The sequence below is a fragment of the Phalacrocorax aristotelis genome, chromosome 1, assembly GCF_949628215.1.
Source record: "Phalacrocorax aristotelis chromosome 1, bGulAri2.1, whole genome shotgun sequence".
In the NCBI taxonomy this organism is placed as follows: Eukaryota; Metazoa; Chordata; class Aves; order Suliformes; family Phalacrocoracidae; genus Phalacrocorax; species Phalacrocorax aristotelis.
Genome location: NC_134276.1, coordinates 125,112,221 through 125,130,056, shown reverse-complemented (window position 1 = coordinate 125,130,056; position 17,836 = coordinate 125,112,221). Strand labels below are relative to the sequence as shown.

The following is a 17,836-nucleotide window of genomic DNA, read 5'->3' as shown; positions in this document are numbered from 1 at the left end:
TTAACCTTAAGAAGGAAACCACTACTAATATAAACAAACAAGTAATAAAGGAAACCGTTTTACCACAGGGAAACCTGTCTTAAAGCAGTGGAACAAGGGAATATAAAGAGTTTGCCAGAAGTGATGGGTCTCTACAGAAAATCGGAGCAATTCTGTAGTAACAATCATGCACACGCAGGCTTCAAACAGGTCATCTTGAAGGTTTCACAGAGGAGGCTGGAACACCAGAAATTCAGTAACTTTTAAATAGAGGACTCAAATTTAAACTGAATGTAATCTCATACTTCTGGCACGCATTATCAGGAGTTTGAAGGATATCTAGCAGGCTAAACTGCTTTTATAATCATAGCTTTTGGTGCCCAGTCCCTGTCACTTACAACTAACTACATTTATAGTAAGCATCTTGGTGATTATTTCATTATCTTAAATAGGAATCAGAAACGGGAAAAGATGAAAAATCAGCAACTTGAACTTTTTTCATACAAAGATGACTATTTCAATTTTTTTAATGGGAAACATGCATACAAAATCAAAAATAGGTCTAATTTTTTTTAAGTCATTACTTTTTTATATAAAAACTCATTCTCAAATCTGAAATATTAATTTTTGTTTCCTTTCCTGCTTGCAATTCCTAAATAGTTGCAAGTGAGCAGTACTCCTCTTGTATTTATTGATATTCCAGTAGGAGAAAAGAAGTTCATAGGGGTGTAAGAAAGCTGTGACTAAAATAAATACTAAAAAACGAGACAATTTTTATTTCAGATATTAAGTCAACTCTCTGCAAGTAACAGCATTTCAGACTGTCCTTATTTGTTCTTGTTTATCATACTGGTCCCCTTTGTGGTTTCTAGTATTTTGGCAACTGGAACATAAACAGTAAAGCTAGCAACACAACAAAAGTTTAGCAAAGGCAACCATAATTTGATTTCAAAAACCAATTCAGAGTAGAGCAAGCAGCTATATAAACAGCTATATGAATGGCTTCCTATCAATTTGTGTCCTATGGGGATTCAAAAAATCTCTCTCTTCTACCTGGGAAACCGTTCTCACAAAATTCATTGAAACTTATTACTACCAAAATCTCCATTTCTCCACTGGTCCATCCCCATCACTGGGAATGACTGCCACACAGACAGATAAAATGTCCTTCTTCCCTAGAAGAGCAAACCAATGAGAGAAGTACCAGGTTCAGTACTTCTACATAGATTCATTCAATTTTTACAAAATGGCATTCAGCTAAGAAAAAGTTTTCTGTTGCCGAAACAGCTTCTTAACACTATAGCAGTGTTAAGTTTTGTGACTTCTTGTTATCTTTTACACACATTTAGGAGGATCACTACAGGGGAAAAATCTTTATACGATGCTAAAACAGACCCATGGTCAACAAATTCCAATATTTACCTACAAGGAGTTTTTAGTAAAGTCAGACATGGAAAATATTTGTTATGGAGATCTGAAACAGAAAGATACCACCTGTGCCTCATCACCCTCACAAAGTGAGTTTTTTCCTATCTCTCCTAAAGGGATTTGGGAAATGGAAATTTCCCAAGCCAGACAAATTGCAGAAAATAACATGTACAAATTAAGAACGTCACAGAGTTGCACTCAGGAAGCTTAAGAGATTATCTCTGGAAACACCTTCTCAAGTGGAAAAATGGCAGCAGCAATCATGGGAGATGAGGGAAAGCAGGCCTGTCTAAAAACAAGACAAAACCCCAATTTCCAGGAAGAAACTTGGATCAAGAATGAAGGAAGATAGCTGATGGTTAAATTATGCACTTTTCTCATGCTGTTAAACCAAAGAGCAACAGTGGATTCAGAAACCCTCTGCCTTACCCTGTAGCCATCTACCTACCTGAGCTCACTAAGGGCTCCCAGGCAGCTAAGCAGCAAGCCAGCACACTCAAATATTCAGCGATAGCCGTGCAAGGGAGTGTTTTAAGACAGACAAGACCACCAACTAACCAGGCTTTGCTTCTGTGAATGACCTGACAGAAGTAGAGTCTCAAAATTGTAAGAAACCCCAAGGCAGAGACAGTGTCTGGTCCCTTCCCAAAAGCCAGAGGGAGCCAAAAGAAGGGCTCCGGGCAGAGACCTCTGCACTGCAGTTCCACTACACCATGAGCATGAACCATCTCTCTTTGACATGTGATGCCCACATGGCACAACCTTTGAGCATCATGCCTACACCCGAGATTACAGTTTTCAATTCCACTTGTTCTAGTTTTTTTTTTTAATGCTAAGGTTCCCCATATCCTTCTGGTATATTGTAATGAGAAATTGCTCAATTGACGAATGGATACCAAGAACATGCAAAATCTGAAAGCAGAATCAAAGAAGCATTTCTGTGCGCTCTCCCTGGAAGATAAGGTGCCAACACACGATTTAAAGTGTGTGCTGTAGGCTTCTTATGGTCCTGGTATCACTAATGTACCCAGGTATCTTTTACACCAGAAAAGGTCACAGGACAAAAGGCATACACAGAAAAAATGAAATACTAAATCTTCACTGTTTTGGAGACTTCACAGGTCATCTTCTCAATATGCTGGACTCTAATGTTGGCCTTTTGCATCCCCCTGTGCATGTTGATCTTTGACCAAATGCAAGATGAAAACTACTGAAGTACCAAAAAGACAATACAAAGCATTTGGAGAAAGCTACCTAGCTGCACACAGAAACAAATGGTGATCTGCAGTGTTATCAGACAAGCTGTCTGAAGGTTGACGACAAACCACAAATGCCAACCAAAGAGAAGCATGTCCAAAAGTCACTTTAATCATCAGGTAAATCTAGATTTAAGTGGCTCAATAAATAAGACTATGAACTATAGTTCTGGCCATTTAACCCACTTAGTTATTTTGGCTTGGTACACTTGTTATTGTGCCACCTGAGCCAGGACACTGCTGCTAACATCTGTTTCCTGCCTCTTGGCCCCTTCCTCAATCAGAGCTTCCTCTGGACTTACAAGTCTAACTGAGCCAAGGAACCAGTCGGAGCTCTCTCTCTGTCCACAGAGTTTGCTGGTTTGAGCAGTAAGAGGCAACTACAACTTGACATGAAGTGGAGGGTGGGCGATGTCCTGCCTCATAAACCTGCAGGAGAAGTGAAGGTACAGGTTTTACAGAAGTTATTTAAAGACAGTTTCTTTCTTCACTTCACTCAGTGTCTTTCACTTTTGAAAAAGAAACATTTAAGCTTTGTTTGATTCATTTTCTACTTGAAAGCACAAAAGAAGAGAGGTTTAGACGAAAAGCAAAAAAATCAGTTCTACAGCCAAGGCTCTGGCTATTTAGCCAGAAGAAAACAAAAGCCAGAAATACCATTTCACTGCTCAAGCTGAAGGACAGATTCTAGATACACAGCTGACATAAAGGCACATAAACGCTGACTTACTGAATAAAATCTATGTTACCCTTTTATGTGAAGAGTTCCTTTAAAAGCAGCAAAATTAAATACAGACAACATTAAGCTGGACATGAACTTTCGCCATCCCCATTCAGGCATCTGTCTAATTATAATCATTAACTCCACCAGCATATACTGCAATGTACACAAAATGTGCTGCACGTTGCTTTTGTTTTAAAAGATTTTTCAATGATATGTTCATATTAAGAATTTATTCATCTGGTACATCTTTTGAGACTAGCAGATTATAGGATGAGTTTGTTTCCTTGAAGACATGTTTGCAAAATTTAATCAGAAAGCACATATAAGATTCTATCTCAGGCATCAGTATGGCCTTTGTTAGTAGTCGTCGAGAGGTATGCCTTACAGAAATAAGCTGGGGTTTTTTTCTAGCTAATTATTCATTTTGACCATTCTCTTTTCTTAAGCGAATGTTATTTCCAAGAAATGTCACTTATCTAAGTATCAAGGTTGTTTACATTCTACACAAATGTTATGCTCTCAAGCTTTCATTTTTGAAAATGTCAAAAAAAGTAAGGGGGGTGATGCTGCGCTTGTAAAAACATTATTAACAGAATGAGTCTCATGGCATTTTAGGTTTCCCACAAGACATTTTTCTGTCTATCATTTTAGAACTTTTTCCCACACATCGTGTTCCTGATATAGGCTTTGGCAGGTTGTGAGATATGAGCTGGCTGGAAAATGATAGCTTGTTTTCAGCATAACCTTCTACTGTTAAACGTTAAGCACTTTTTACACAAGATAATTCAGACTGAGCAGCACACACAAAGAAAAGACAGTTTTAGTTGAGGGAAGATGAACTCCTGAAGGATGCCAAAGACTTCATGACAGTTTTATAGAGAAAATAAAGGAATCTTGAAAAAATAATCAGTGTTTCTTGCAAATGCTGCATTGTCTCCATTCTGGTCTCCTAAGGGATACTTGAGAGCATATGACAGCATACTTTCTAGCAAGTTTAGTGGAAACATCAATACACTTTACAGGAAACCTGTAGTTAAAGACATGCATAGACAAATAGGAGAAGAAATACCGATCTTCAGGTACAGAAGAGGTCCGTCCAGCCAGCCCACAGCAAGGGAATGACCAAGACTTCACAGTACATCAGAGAACATGCTCACACATTTTCTTGATCAGTAAGATCAATTTCCCAGCTACTCCATTAAGGAATTAACAGGTGGACCTAATTTGATGGGAGAAGTTATACCTGCAGCCCAAGTTTTTGAAGTTTTGAAAGCTGGAGACAGCATCACAAACTTGCCATTTTTATTTTGTAAGCTTATATCTGTGCAAGTACACAAGAAACAGGAGGCTTTACTGACAGACAGCAACTGACTCATGGTCCTGTTGCAAAGCTTACTAAATGTCATAATATTATCATTGCTAAACCCATGAACGTAAAAAAGAATTTAGTTGATAAAAATCAGAATTCACGTAAGGACAGAGAAAGTTTCTAAAGCTGCACGGACCACAGGTATCTAATGGTGCTTTTCATTCAGCATTATGGTCAGCTATCTGTAAAAAGCTATTTAGTGTTTCATAAACATAAGAGTTTAAAACAAAAGTGCTTCTAATCAGATCTGGCAGGAAAGGGAGAAATGCATACATAGGATGAGGTAAGTGTGATCTTGCCCAGCTGAAGAACAGGGAATGGCAGGGCTTCAGGCCATGACTCACAGAGACACTGAACAGTAGAGAGCTACAGATAATTCTCAGGTAAATTTTGCATGAGCCACTACGTCATCCTTCTCTACCCTTCCTGCATTAATCATGTCATTAGCAACCTGACGCAGCCCAGGAAGAATGTCTGATTTACAGGGAGCAGAGCAATGCTACAGAAGAAACACTTTGGCAAGTCAAAAAAGGAGAGACCAACCTAGATTTCATTTGAATTCGAACCACACCCTAGAACAACAAGAAAACTAGGAAAAAGAAAAACCAAAACCAAAAAAGATACCTTCCCACCATGAGATCGCATACTTTGTTAAAAGTTCCTGATGAACCAGTTAGTGAGAGTACAAATATGAAGGACATGCAAGAGCACACGGATGAAGAACCAGCCCGAACACGTACCTAAACAAAGCAAGGAGGAAAAAACCCCCAGACTTTCGTTTGAAGTTTTCATCACAGTTACGTAATTTCCACATTAGTCTATATGTTTTTAAACATCTTTTACAGTGTACAGTTGTGAATCAATTGTACAGTCAGTACAAAGTGTACTGTTGGGAAAGACTCATGTCTCAGCCAGGTATCTTTGTTACTCCACTAAGTTAAGAAGGACAAGTGAAAACACTGGGGCAAGAGAAAAAATGTAAAATGTCACAATTTCTTTTAAAAATTATTCCTCACTCTGGACTGACAGCAGTCACTTTAATAAACGTGGCTATTGTTTAAAATATTGTATATGACTATTTGACCTTAAACATCTCAAAAAAGTAATGGTCATTTGAAGGAAGGGCAGATCACTTCCATTCACTTTGAAGCAAATGAAAAACCCTGTAGGCTACTTCAAAAGCAGAATGAAATTATCTTTAAGTTTCTTGAAGCAAAGAAAATTATCACCCAAAACATGAAAGGGGTGCAGGCAGCAGCAGCTTTAAAAAAAGCCCACAAGACCATTTCACATTAGCAATTCTCAGAAGAGCATCCACAGCAAATGTGTGCTGAAGTCTCTCTAAGAATATGGAAACCCACTGCTTATGGGGTTTTGTTCAGGTTCTCATGACTTCATCTGCTTTTAAGTCTTCCTAAGCAGGTTGCCTATTTTCTTAATGTTTCCTTCCCATAGAACACTCCCTTTTCCCTCGCTTTCGTCTCATTTTATCTCAGCGTCAATCCTGTGAACTGCCAAACTGATTTCTTAGCGTCATGACTTTAAACCACAGGGTTGCTGGTCTACTTTCCATCATAAAGCAAAGCTCTAGAAATTGAAAAGCAAAGTCAGAAAAAACTATTTTATCTTCTCCTTTTCTCCTTTGACCCACTACAATAGGTATCGGTAGCCCACATGCAGCCAAATGTGCTACCTCAGTTGAAAACAGCTAATTGTTTTGTTCTTACTGATGATTCATAGCATCCCTTTCTCAATATTAAAAGTAACTTTAAAAATATTAGCAATTTTTAAGCTAAAATGTTAAGGCAAGACATCATAATATTAGTGGAATGCAAAATAACAAAGAAAATACAACACTTATCTTCTGACACCGATTTGGACAGCCTCTCTGTTGTGCCATGACAGTAGGCCTAAATCTCTCATTAAAATTTAAATCAAGATATTCTGACGGTTTTCTCAACTTATTTAAATAGACATGTCCCTTTCCTGGCTTCTTGCTTTAAAGCCAACATCGACTTAAGATAGGCAAAAAGCTGTTTCATCCCTGATAGCTGTTCAATGTCAAATGCAGGAAAACACTAGCAATCCCAAATCCAAAACAGGCAGTAATCTGCCTTACTCATCCTTTGTCATCAGTTTTCTGAAGGTCAGCTAAAGACACTGTGGGCAACAGTGGAAAATCTCTCAGAAGAGTCCCTACATAGATAAACAGCGTTTGTCAGAAAATGGTAGGTTGGTAGGAGTGATCTGTTTGTGCTTCATTCAGCAAAGGTGTTAAGGGAGTTTCAGAACTTTGGTTTATTTTGGGAAGAATGGTTTGTTCTTTATTAATTTAAGAACTTGTGCAACCAGAGGAAAGATTTCGAATTACAATGCCAACAGCTTATTGCATATTCTACAGTGTATATGAGACCCTGGGGAAAATATGCACTCTGATAAAAAACAGATTCCATCTTCCCCTGCCCTCAGGAGTACAAACCAGGCTCACAGTTTACACCTAATCTAGCAGCGACTTTCAAAAAAAACACATTTCAGACATACCTAGCAAATATTCTTCTTCCCACTCTGCATCCAAAGCTTTCTCTTGAAAAAACGGCCTTCTTCCCTGACTGAAGACTTCAAGGATATCTTCCAAATCTGCCAATAGCTTGCATTACGTAGTACACCTAAGAATTTTAAACTGACCTTTGTCCTCTCTGAGAAAGCCATCAGTCTGTTCCAAATGACCCACACACACTCAGCAGAAAGCCAAAGCTCCCAGAAATTTCAAATACGTAAGGTATCTGTCCCATGGGGTGAGACTGTGTGTGCACCTCTATATGTACATGGAAGGGTGAAAAAAGCTTTCCAGTCTTGAATATCCCACAGCACATGCCTGGTCCTTAGAGGCCTTTACCTATTCCTTGCTCTGTGGCACTGCTTCCTCCCGTGTCCACATCCTAAAGGGTCTCAAAAATTTGATCACAGCTTGGAAGTAAGACACACATGCACTTTACCAGCACGGGCTGTAGAAAGGCAAGGAGGAGCAACACCCACAACCCACTTATGCTGCACACCTTCTGTAGCGAGGCTCCTGGAATGGGAACATGCAGTATGAATCACAGAATCATAAAATCATTAAGGTTGGAAAAGACCTCTAGGATCATCAAGTCCTACCGCAAACCCAACACCACCATGCCCTGAAGTGCCACATCTACGTGTCTTTTAAACAGCTCCAGGGATGGTGACTTTACCACCTCTCGGGGCAGCCTGTTCCAGTGCCTGACCACTCTTTAAGTGAAGAAATTTTTCCTAATATCCAATATAGATCTCCCCAAACGCAGCTTGAAGCTATTTCCTCTCATCCTGTCACTCATTATTTGGGAGAAAAGACCAACACCCACCTCACTACAACCTCCTTTCAGGTAGTTGTAGAGAGCGATAAGGTCTCCCCTCAAGCCTCCTCCAGGCTAAACAACCCCAGCTCCCTCAACCTCTCATCATAAGACTTGTGCTCCAGACCCTCCACCAGCTTCATTGACCTGAATAACTCCCCCAGGAAGGTGCACTTCCCCCAGGTGAGCATGCAGCAGAGCTTGCACGGCTGTTATATGCCCCATGCAAATGCACAGAATTTTCTGGTGGTGGGAATTGAATTTGATGCCTTCTGCCAACTTAAAAACCTATCCCTAGTGAGGAAAAACAAAAACAAAGAAACAAACCAGACAATAGTTATTGAGACTCCAGAGGAATGTAATGACTATAACAAAAGGCAATAGCAGTAGTGTGACAAGGGTTTATTAATGGGTCAAAAAACAGGCTGGAATGACTCAGCCACAGAATCAAATCCCAGCAGGATTGCCTTCGATCTCCTTCAGAGATTTCAGACCTTTACGCAGTTTGCATTCAAGTTCTCTTGGAACCATTAAAAAGAAGGCTTTATCTGCTCTTTCACCTCTTGATCAGAAGGGTGCCCTACCAAAGCAGGGCAGTGTCGCTACCCCCTTTTAGCAGAGCCAAAATGGGCTCAGGAGCATTGAGCTGCATCTTCTTAATGGAAGGCCCCAGGACAGAGTAGAGCACAAAACACTCCTACCAAACTGCCACCAGTGCAATGCAAATGGTTTTCTTAAAGTGATTGTAAAACTACAGTAAGAAAATTCTGGTCAACAGCAGTTTGTGTAACTAGTATTAAAAGAGCACATAAACAGGGTATAAATGTGGAGAGAGATGACAACATCAGAATGAATGGGATGAAATACCTAAGTCATTTAAAGGAAGGCATGTCTAATGATCTTAAATACAGCCTTGCTCCTTCGAAACACTGCCTACCTTTGCCACTATTAGGAAGCAGGACTTTCACACACCCTATATACTTCAATATTTCACCTTGTTTATTAATGCATATGTAGGTGTCATTCCAAGTGTGCAAGAGACAGCGGTATGCTGTGATTCTGAGCATTTTTACATTCACATGTAACTACTCACAAAACTGACACCTTCCACCCATCCATGCCAGGCCTTCTCTCAATTATGCACCTTCAATAGCTCACTAACACAAAGGTTAAAATGCAAATTCAAAAAAAATCTCAATTCCTTAGTTACAATGATTAAGAAAAAAAAAATCAATTAAGAAGTCCTATTCATTTCACTAATAAATCCACAGATTTTCAAACAGATCTTTCTAACCAGTAAGACGTGCACTGTGGAACAGCCTTTGAAGGGGACAGTCACAACAGTTAGGTTTTAGTTTCTTTTAGATTACCGAGTCAGGTGTCAAATTCTTCTATATATTTGCTGGTGAGGTAAATGCCTACAAGAGTGCTTCAGCTGGATGCCTAGAGGTGAAGGAGAAAGACCAGGATACACTGAGACCAAAAAGGGACAGTCACGGACTTGGCAGGAATTAAGAACTGTACAGAAAAGAAACCCACCACATTTTAGACAGGGGTGAGAAATGGAACAGACCTCTGCAGTTGCCAGAAGAGCAATAGGAAGCCAAAAGTTAAACTTGCTACAAACTATTACTCAAAGAGTGACTCGAAATAGTAAAGAGCTATTTAGTTCTTCAATGAAATACTATGACAATGTGTCAAGAAGCATTACATTATCAGAATGTCACTTAAGTATTTGTGAAAGCTATGTAAAAAGTTTCCTTTTCCCTGCTTGAAGGACTGAATTACAGCAAGAAATCCCTGAGATCCTGCAGCCATTTTCTTGGGGATTTAGCATATTGGACAACTCACTGGTCTTAACAAGTGCACCAATTCACATCTAGTGATGTCTCAACATTCCCCGCTCTGACTAAAGACAAAAAAAAAGACCATAAAGCATCTAATTCTGCTATACAGAAAATCCAGAAAATATATTTTTTCTCTTCTTTGAAGATTAAGCACAGAATTTCCTTATATACATCTTGTTAGCAGTCAAAACTAACCCAATATTCTTTGAAGAAAAACAAACAAGAGAACCTTAAATAACACATTCAACTTGTTCTATTGTAACAAGTTGAATGTGTTAATTAAATGCTTTGTGATAAATCACCTTGAAAAGTCAAGGACACAGTTCGATGGACCGACATCCTTTCCCATATCTTACATTGCTAGATGATTTTTTAAGGTGCGTATTTACACAGCACTTCACAGAAACCTTTCTAATAGATTCAAATTGTTTTAACCAACAATTAGCAAAACAGGATTCTGGTTTTATCTCTCTTCTGTGACTTCCTCAGTAACTGTTCAGTAATTACAGAAGGTTTTTCAAAACGTTAGCCCTTCTTGACTTTAGAGCCTAAATTCCATGCTTCACCATCAAAAATTAGGAGCTTAAATCAGAAAGCAACTACAGATCCAAAATCTAGATCCTGTACTGTTAAAAAGAAAAAAAAAAAAGAAAAGAAAAAAAAAACAAACACAAAAACCCACTTGAGAACACAGGGCACCTGTAGTTTTAATAAATCCAAAATGCTTCTTTTGTTAAAAGGTATTGTTATTGTTACAGACATTATGGTATTTGTTATCTTATTATAATAGCTAACAGAAAAGTGATCAAGGGGCACATTACCTGAAAAAGTATGAGGAATACTATCATAGGAGTACTTGAGATTACCTGACATTGATATGGGAGAGGAGACAATTCATCACATCCAAAAAGCAGTGGGAAATCATCATAGCCTGGTAGTTTAGAAATCTAAGAGTTCAAGAAAGAGTTATCCAGAACACATGAGCTAACCCAGACTAACTGGTGCCTTCTCCCTTTACTCTGTCATTATCTATCAGTAATAGATGGTTTAATACTAGAAATATATTATGTGGTTTTCACTCTTGGCAATAACTTCCAGAAACAGCAGGCAAACATAAAACATAATTCAGTTTGAAACAACTGTGTGTGTATATTAAATGAGTTGCTACCAGCAAATAAAAAAATGTCTTCCTGTGTCCAAGTAATCCCATTTTCCTTTCCTTTCTCTTCTGTTACATCCTTGGGTCATCTTCTAAAAACCACAGATTATGCTAATTTCATTTGTCAGCACGTGGCAGGGCTGAGTTGAGTTTCACTCAGGTCTTCCTCCCAGTAGCCTACCTTCACCTCCTCTTGCATCTCACCGGAGCTCCTTGGTCACATCTCCATAAGAAAGACAAACCATTCCTAGTATACCACTCAACATGAATACCATGGTATTCTTTCCCCTCCCATAGCCACCTGGCTGCAGGCTACACTTTTCAGAGAGTCTTTTGAGATCGGTGACATCACTTCATGAACCAGTGAATTCCCAAAGATGAAATTCCCTATGTTCTAGCAACTAGAATTTACTCACTCCCTACCTACGCAAATGAATATTTTTGAAACTGAAGAACACAGGAAAAAGTACAGAAGAAACAAGTCTTTAAATTAAACAAAAATGGGAGATCAAATAGCAGTGCTTTATTTTAATCTTCATACAGGCCTCTGCTAGACTTCATAACAGTTAATCAGAATAGCATATTATTCATGTACAACTTTTTGAATGGTAGAATCTTTACTGGATCTAGTCTAACCCTTAATAAATTATCTTATACAAATTTATCAAGTTAATGCTAAAATAAGGACCTCTGAAGTCAAAAGAAATCTCTCAAGCAATATCTACTTATGCTAGTTAAAAAAAATCATAATGGACTTTTGAATTTTATTGCAGATTCATACTACAAGAGAGATAGTTCTGGACACAACTAAGGAAATTTAGGGAAAATATCCCTAAACTGTAAGCGGAAGAGCTCTGCACTGGTAGGAATTATTTTTACTTGCATGTTTTTAAGTGGGTGGTACTGAAAAATATAAATGAAATATAAGCTCAATTCTCATGTATGAATTTTTCAGCAAGATGAAAATAATAGGAACCTGTACATATAGGACACTTTCTTTCAGGTAGCTTGGTAGACTGGTTAGTAAAAACTGTCAAATATTTTAAAAAACAAACCATGACTACTTTCTTGGCAAAAATATGGAAGACTTCCCCTCACACCTCCTCCACATAGTGGGCGTTACTCTACCCAATTATTTTAAATTCTAAGTCATAGAAGGGGGGTGGGGTGGGGGGGATGGATGGACGATTTTTTTCTGCTTACTAGAGAATTCTCTTTGTTGATTAAGTTAATGAAAAGCTTGTTAGGTATCAAATCAGTCTTTGAATGTAAAACACATTTTCACATTTACTTTAAGTAGATTTATATTTCTCCTGCACCATTTTATCAAGTCAAAGCCCCCCACCTTAAAAATGGTAAACAAAGCTATCAAAAAAGTATGTGAATACTCCAGATGTTTAGAAAATAGGTTGATATAGCCAGCAGTGTCATTATATTAAATACATACAGTGGTTAACTCATCTGCTTTTGCCATTTGCACACCAGAACAACAAGCAATGGGGTTGTTCTGGACAAAAATAACATTTCTGTAAACACATTCTGGTATTTCACCATTCCATTTAAATTAATGTGGATCTTACAGTAAGTGGCCCTGGGAGAGAACGCATTTCTGATGTCTTTGTGTGAAACACACAACTTCCTGAAACACTTCCTGTCTTGCACCCGTTTTTGGATATTATCACTGTTCTCCGACAAGAATGAGGTCAGCTAGGATTGTAGGGAAACTTTACAGCAGCTGTTGGGCATTTCTTTGAAACTCCACAAGCCTTTAACTCCTTAACTGCCTCACCAAAACAGACACTGTAGTCTTGCAGGAATACTGGAAGAATAATGACTTTTCAAGGTGCACAGGATGCCATCCACTGAGCAGTCTCAAAGTGCTTAACTGAGGGAAATAAAAGACTAAGCTTTTCAGGTGAGCAAAAATGAGAAAGAACATGAACGCGCCACATGATGTGTAACTGAGAAGCGTTACTGCCTTTGCAGCAGCCAAGCCCAAACAGAGCTAAGGAGGCAAGATGACATCGTTTATGCAGAAGAGAGAGACACTGTGCTTGAAAAACAGCAGAGACAGACACCCAGGTTTAAAATAGTACAGTTTATCAGCATTCTTCCACAGAGACACACTTGGCTGACTCTCAGTAAATAAAACCATCCAGTTCCTCAGCAGAACCAATAAAGTTGAACTAAACCTGTATATGCAGCGAAGAGTACTCTGAATTTGCACAGAACTTAGTTATAATGTGGCACAACAAACTTCCACCCCCAACACCTTCAGAAAACTTCCTGATGTCTTCAAATTAGCTGTCTCAGGTCAGGCTGACTGTCAGAAACCTTTTAAACTCATTTATGAAGCTGTATTCACACAATCGCTAACATGAGCTCTGTGTATGAATGAATCTTTCAGAAGCAAAAATTTGATCTATATCAATCATGCCCATATTTCCATTAAATGAGCCAAAATTTGCACCCATGTTATATTGGCTGTGGGAGGACAGACAGAGCCAGAAGGATGCAGACTGAAGATATCTGGCAGACAAGCTGTGCTTGTATAAAAGTTAACGTGTTAATTTTTTTTTAATAGAGTAGGAAGTTCCACTTATGGTGTAAATTTACTCCAAATCAGTTCGCTGAACTGCAAGGCCACTGTTTCCATTTGAGAAGCTTTAAGATGATACAGACTTACCACATCACCAAACCAAAGTTTTTTTGTTGCTTTTTGACACACTGTGTAAAAGCTGCTGAGGAGACGAGAACAGCTCTGCGCCACACCACAGTCTCTCCAACTCAGGCACCAGAAGAGGCTGTGAGAGAACAGCAATTGGGAGTGCAGAGTATGTTTTAAAAGGGCGCAGTTACGAGACTGATGAGAGACAAAGAGACTGATCATGTGGCACAAATGTCCTGGTAAGATGCGCTTTCCACAGCTTTCCTTTTTCACTATGTGTTCACAGGTGTCGCACACATCCTCCCACTTTTTGTACAGTGAATCTAGTTTACATCTTGTTTCAAGGATACTGTGATGATTTTGTTAGTTACAATATTAAGGTTGGCATTGTTTTAGAAGAGCAGCGCTCCTCCTTAGGCTGCGTACTGGTCACGTTTTGCAGGGTTTTGCCAGCAAGCAACTTAGCTCCTCTGTTATCATACTGTAACACTTCAGAGTGCACACCAGATCTAAGAAAGCATTTCCAAACTCAATTAAAAAAAAAAAAATTAGAAAAACCCTCTTTCACACAAGTCATTCTGTCTTGCAAAAAATCTCTGTATGCCTTTGGCTGCTTCTGTCCCCACCTGAGGTAGGGCGTATCCACATGTAACATATTATGCATGTGCGTACAGGTCTGCTGGGTAACCCTCTGTGCTTCCTTCCAAATGGCAACTTTTCAAAAAGCAGTTGCCACTGTGTACCTTACTGTGTACAATAACTCAAGGTAAAGGCTGAGAAGCACGACAACACACAAGAAATAAGCTCAATTTTGGCTACAGTAGAAAACAAGCATAACACAAAGACAAATGCAAAAGTAAGCAATTTCCAACCACTTCAGCTGGTTCAAGAATCAAATTATAGCCTCATAACACTGTACCGAGATATGCTGTAATAAATATTATGTGGCTCTAAGCTAAAGAAATTTTCAACATCAACCTGGCATTATCGTTGTCAGTAGAAGACCTCTTCCTGCCACCTTTCTTTCAAACTAGCTGGGTCACAGTGCCGAACTACAGGTTGCCTCAAAGTCCTGTTTGCCCCTGGCAAAGGACAGTCTGGCTTTTTGGATGAGTTAAAGCCTGATAACCAGCTATACCAAACAAGTAGCTCCTTTACAAAATCCCATGATTCTGTAGTTATGGACAACTAATGGAAAAGGCCTAAAAGCTGAACTTCGTGTAACAGAGGTGAGAAGGGGCAAGTTGGGTTTTTCTCCCCCCAAAACAAGAACATCAGATGCATACAGCATGTTAGGATACTATATTTAAAGGTCTACGGCCACAGATAATTAGCAAGATGGCTACGGTATGCTTCCTTTGAGCTGGTATCATTATATAGCATCACATTAATAGGACTGGGTTTTTATTTTGTGTATTTTTGACTAAATTTTAAAGTACGCTTTTTAGGGCAGGGAAGAGACATATGGAGTTGACCAAGGAAAAATGGCTGTTTCCAACCAAGAATTTTTGAATGAACTGATCATTACATACATTTTAAGTCAATATTTTAATGGACAGAACAATTTTCTGACAAAAAAAAAAATCAGTTAAACTTTGTGGAAAGCAAAAGAGAAAATAAGGACTGACACTGTATTCAGCTATTTCTGGCAGCTGACCACAATCAGTATCTCTGCCACAAGAAGGTACATGAGTTGACAAAGCTCAGCTAAGAACTAGGCAAAAATCATAAAATCATTAAGGTTGGAAAAGACCTAGGATCATCACATCCAACCACAAAACCAATACCACCATGCCTCCTAAACCATGCCCTGAAGGGCCACATCTATACGTCTTAAGTACGTCCAGGGATGCACCTATACCACCTCTCTGGGAAGCCTATTCCAATGTCTGACCACTTTTTCAGTAAAGAGATTTTTCCTAATATCCAATATAAACCTCCCCTGACAAAACTTGAAGGTGCTTCCTCTCGTTCTATCGCTAGTGACCTGGGAGAAGAGACCAACTGTCACCTCACTACAACCTCACCTCCTTTCAGGTAGTTGTAGAGAGCAATGAGGTCTCCCCACCAGCCTCCCTTTCTTCAGGCTAAACAACCCCAGTTCCCTCAACCTCTCCTCGTAAGACTTACTCTCTAGACCCTTCACCAGCTTCATGGCCTGTCTCTGGACACGCTCCACCAACTCGATGTCCTTCCTGTAGTGAAGGGGCCCAAAACTGAACACAATATTCAAGGTGCGGCCTCACCAGTGCTGAGTGCAGGGGCACGACCACTTCACTACTTCTGCTGGCCACACTATTCCTGACACAAGCCAGGATGCTGTTGGCCGCCTTAGCAGCCTGGGCATACTGCTGGCTCACGTTCAGCCAGGTGTTGACCAACCCACCCCCAGGGCCTTCTCCGCCAGGCAGCTTTCCAGCCACTCTTCCCCAAGCCTGTAGCATTGCATGGGGTGGTTGTGACCAAAGCGCAGGACCAGGCACTTGCCTTGCTGAACCTCATAGAGTTGGCCTCAGCCTATTGGTCCAGCCTGTTCAGGTCCCTCTGTAGAGCCTTCCTACCCTCGAGCAGAACAACACTCCCACGCAACTTGGTGTTGTCTGCAAACTTACTGAGGGTGCACTCGATTCCCTTCATCCAGATCATTGATAAAGATATTCAACAGAACTGGCCTCAACACTGAGCCATGGGGAACACCACTTGTGACCAGCCGCCAACTGGATTTAGCTCTGTTCACCACAACTCTCTGGGCCTGGCCATCCAGCCGGGTTTTTTACCCAGTGAAGAGTACACCCCTCCAAGCCATGAGCCACCAGCTTCTCCAGGAGAATGCTGTAGGAGACAGTGTCAAAGGCTTCACTAAAGTCCAGGTAGGCAACATCCACAGCCTTTCCCTCATCTACTAAGCAGGTCACCTTGTCATAGAAGGAGATCAGGTTAGTTAAGCAGGATCTGCTTAGCTTTCCTAAACCCATGCGGACTGGGCCTGATCCCCTGGTTGTCCTGCACATGCTTGGTGAGCTCACTCAAGACCAACCACTCCGTAACCTTCCCTGGTGCCAAGGTCAGGCTGACAAGCCTGTAGTTCCCCAGATCCTCTTCCTGGCCCTTCTTGTAGAGGGGCGTCACATTGGCAAGCCTCCAGTCACCTGGGACCTCCCCTGTAAACCAGGACTGCTGGTAAACAGAGTGTGGCTTGACGAGCTCCTCTGCCAGCTCCCTCAGTACTCTCGGGTGGATCCCATCCGGCCCCACAGACTTGTAAGTGTCCAGGTGGAGCATCAGGTTGTCAACTACTTCCTCCTGGATTATGGGGGGTTTATTCTGTGATCCGTCCCTGCCTTCCGGCTCCAGGGGCTAAACACCCTTGGGATAACTGGTCTTACTGTTATAGACTGAGACAAAGTAGGCATTTAGTACCTCAGCCTTTTCCTGATCCTCAGTTGCAGTGTTCCCCTCTGCATCAGATAGACAATGGAGATTCTCTTTGATTCTCTTTTTTTTGTTGATATATTTGTAAAAACATTTTTTGTTATCCCTTACAGCAGTGGCTAGGTTGAGTTCCATCTGGGATTTTGCTTGCCTAATTTTCTCCCTGCAAGACCTAACGAGGTCTCTGTATTCTTCTTTTCTTATCTGCCCCTTCTTCCAAAATTGTCCATTTTCATAGACCTTTCCCCACCCTCCTCTTCTAAGATGAAAATAATATATTTCTGCAATTACGTGATGAAGGAGCAAGATCTACAAGGAAGCTAGCAGAGAACACAGGTAATAGGGAATGTAAAGCGTAAGACTCCCAGAACGTCTACCCAGCATTTTTAAGTTGTCAGATGCCTTCTTCTAGCCTGAATTTCTGAACAGATTTTAAAAATACATTTAGAAATAAATTGTTTGAGAAGCCTCGTGCAAGGATCAAAACCTTCCTACCTTTTCAGCTCCAGAAATCTAAAAGAGCCAACTTTTGAGAATTATACATTTATCCATAATCCTATCTGTTGTTTTAGCATAAGGAGGCACCCACTAAGTCAATGA

At 40.1% G+C, this 17,836-nt stretch overlaps 2 protein-coding genes across 7 annotated transcripts in view; one reads left to right on the top strand and one right to left on the bottom strand.

The window, feature by feature from the left end:
• Positions 1–17,836, bottom strand: part of CMSS1 (cms1 ribosomal small subunit homolog) — a 255,582-nt gene that overhangs the window by 121,430 nt on the left and 116,316 nt on the right. The gene's annotated exons all lie outside the window — the stretch shown is intronic.
• The window catches only part of FILIP1L (filamin A interacting protein 1 like), a 217,751-nt gene that overhangs the window by 85,455 nt on the left and 114,460 nt on the right, over positions 1–17,836 (top strand). For all 3 annotated transcript variants that reach the window (XM_075105287.1, XM_075105298.1, XM_075105277.1), the window contains exon 3: positions 11,910–11,998. The gene's annotated coding sequence lies outside the window, so the exon portion shown is untranslated. The remainder of the gene's footprint in view (positions 1–11,909; positions 11,999–17,836) is intronic.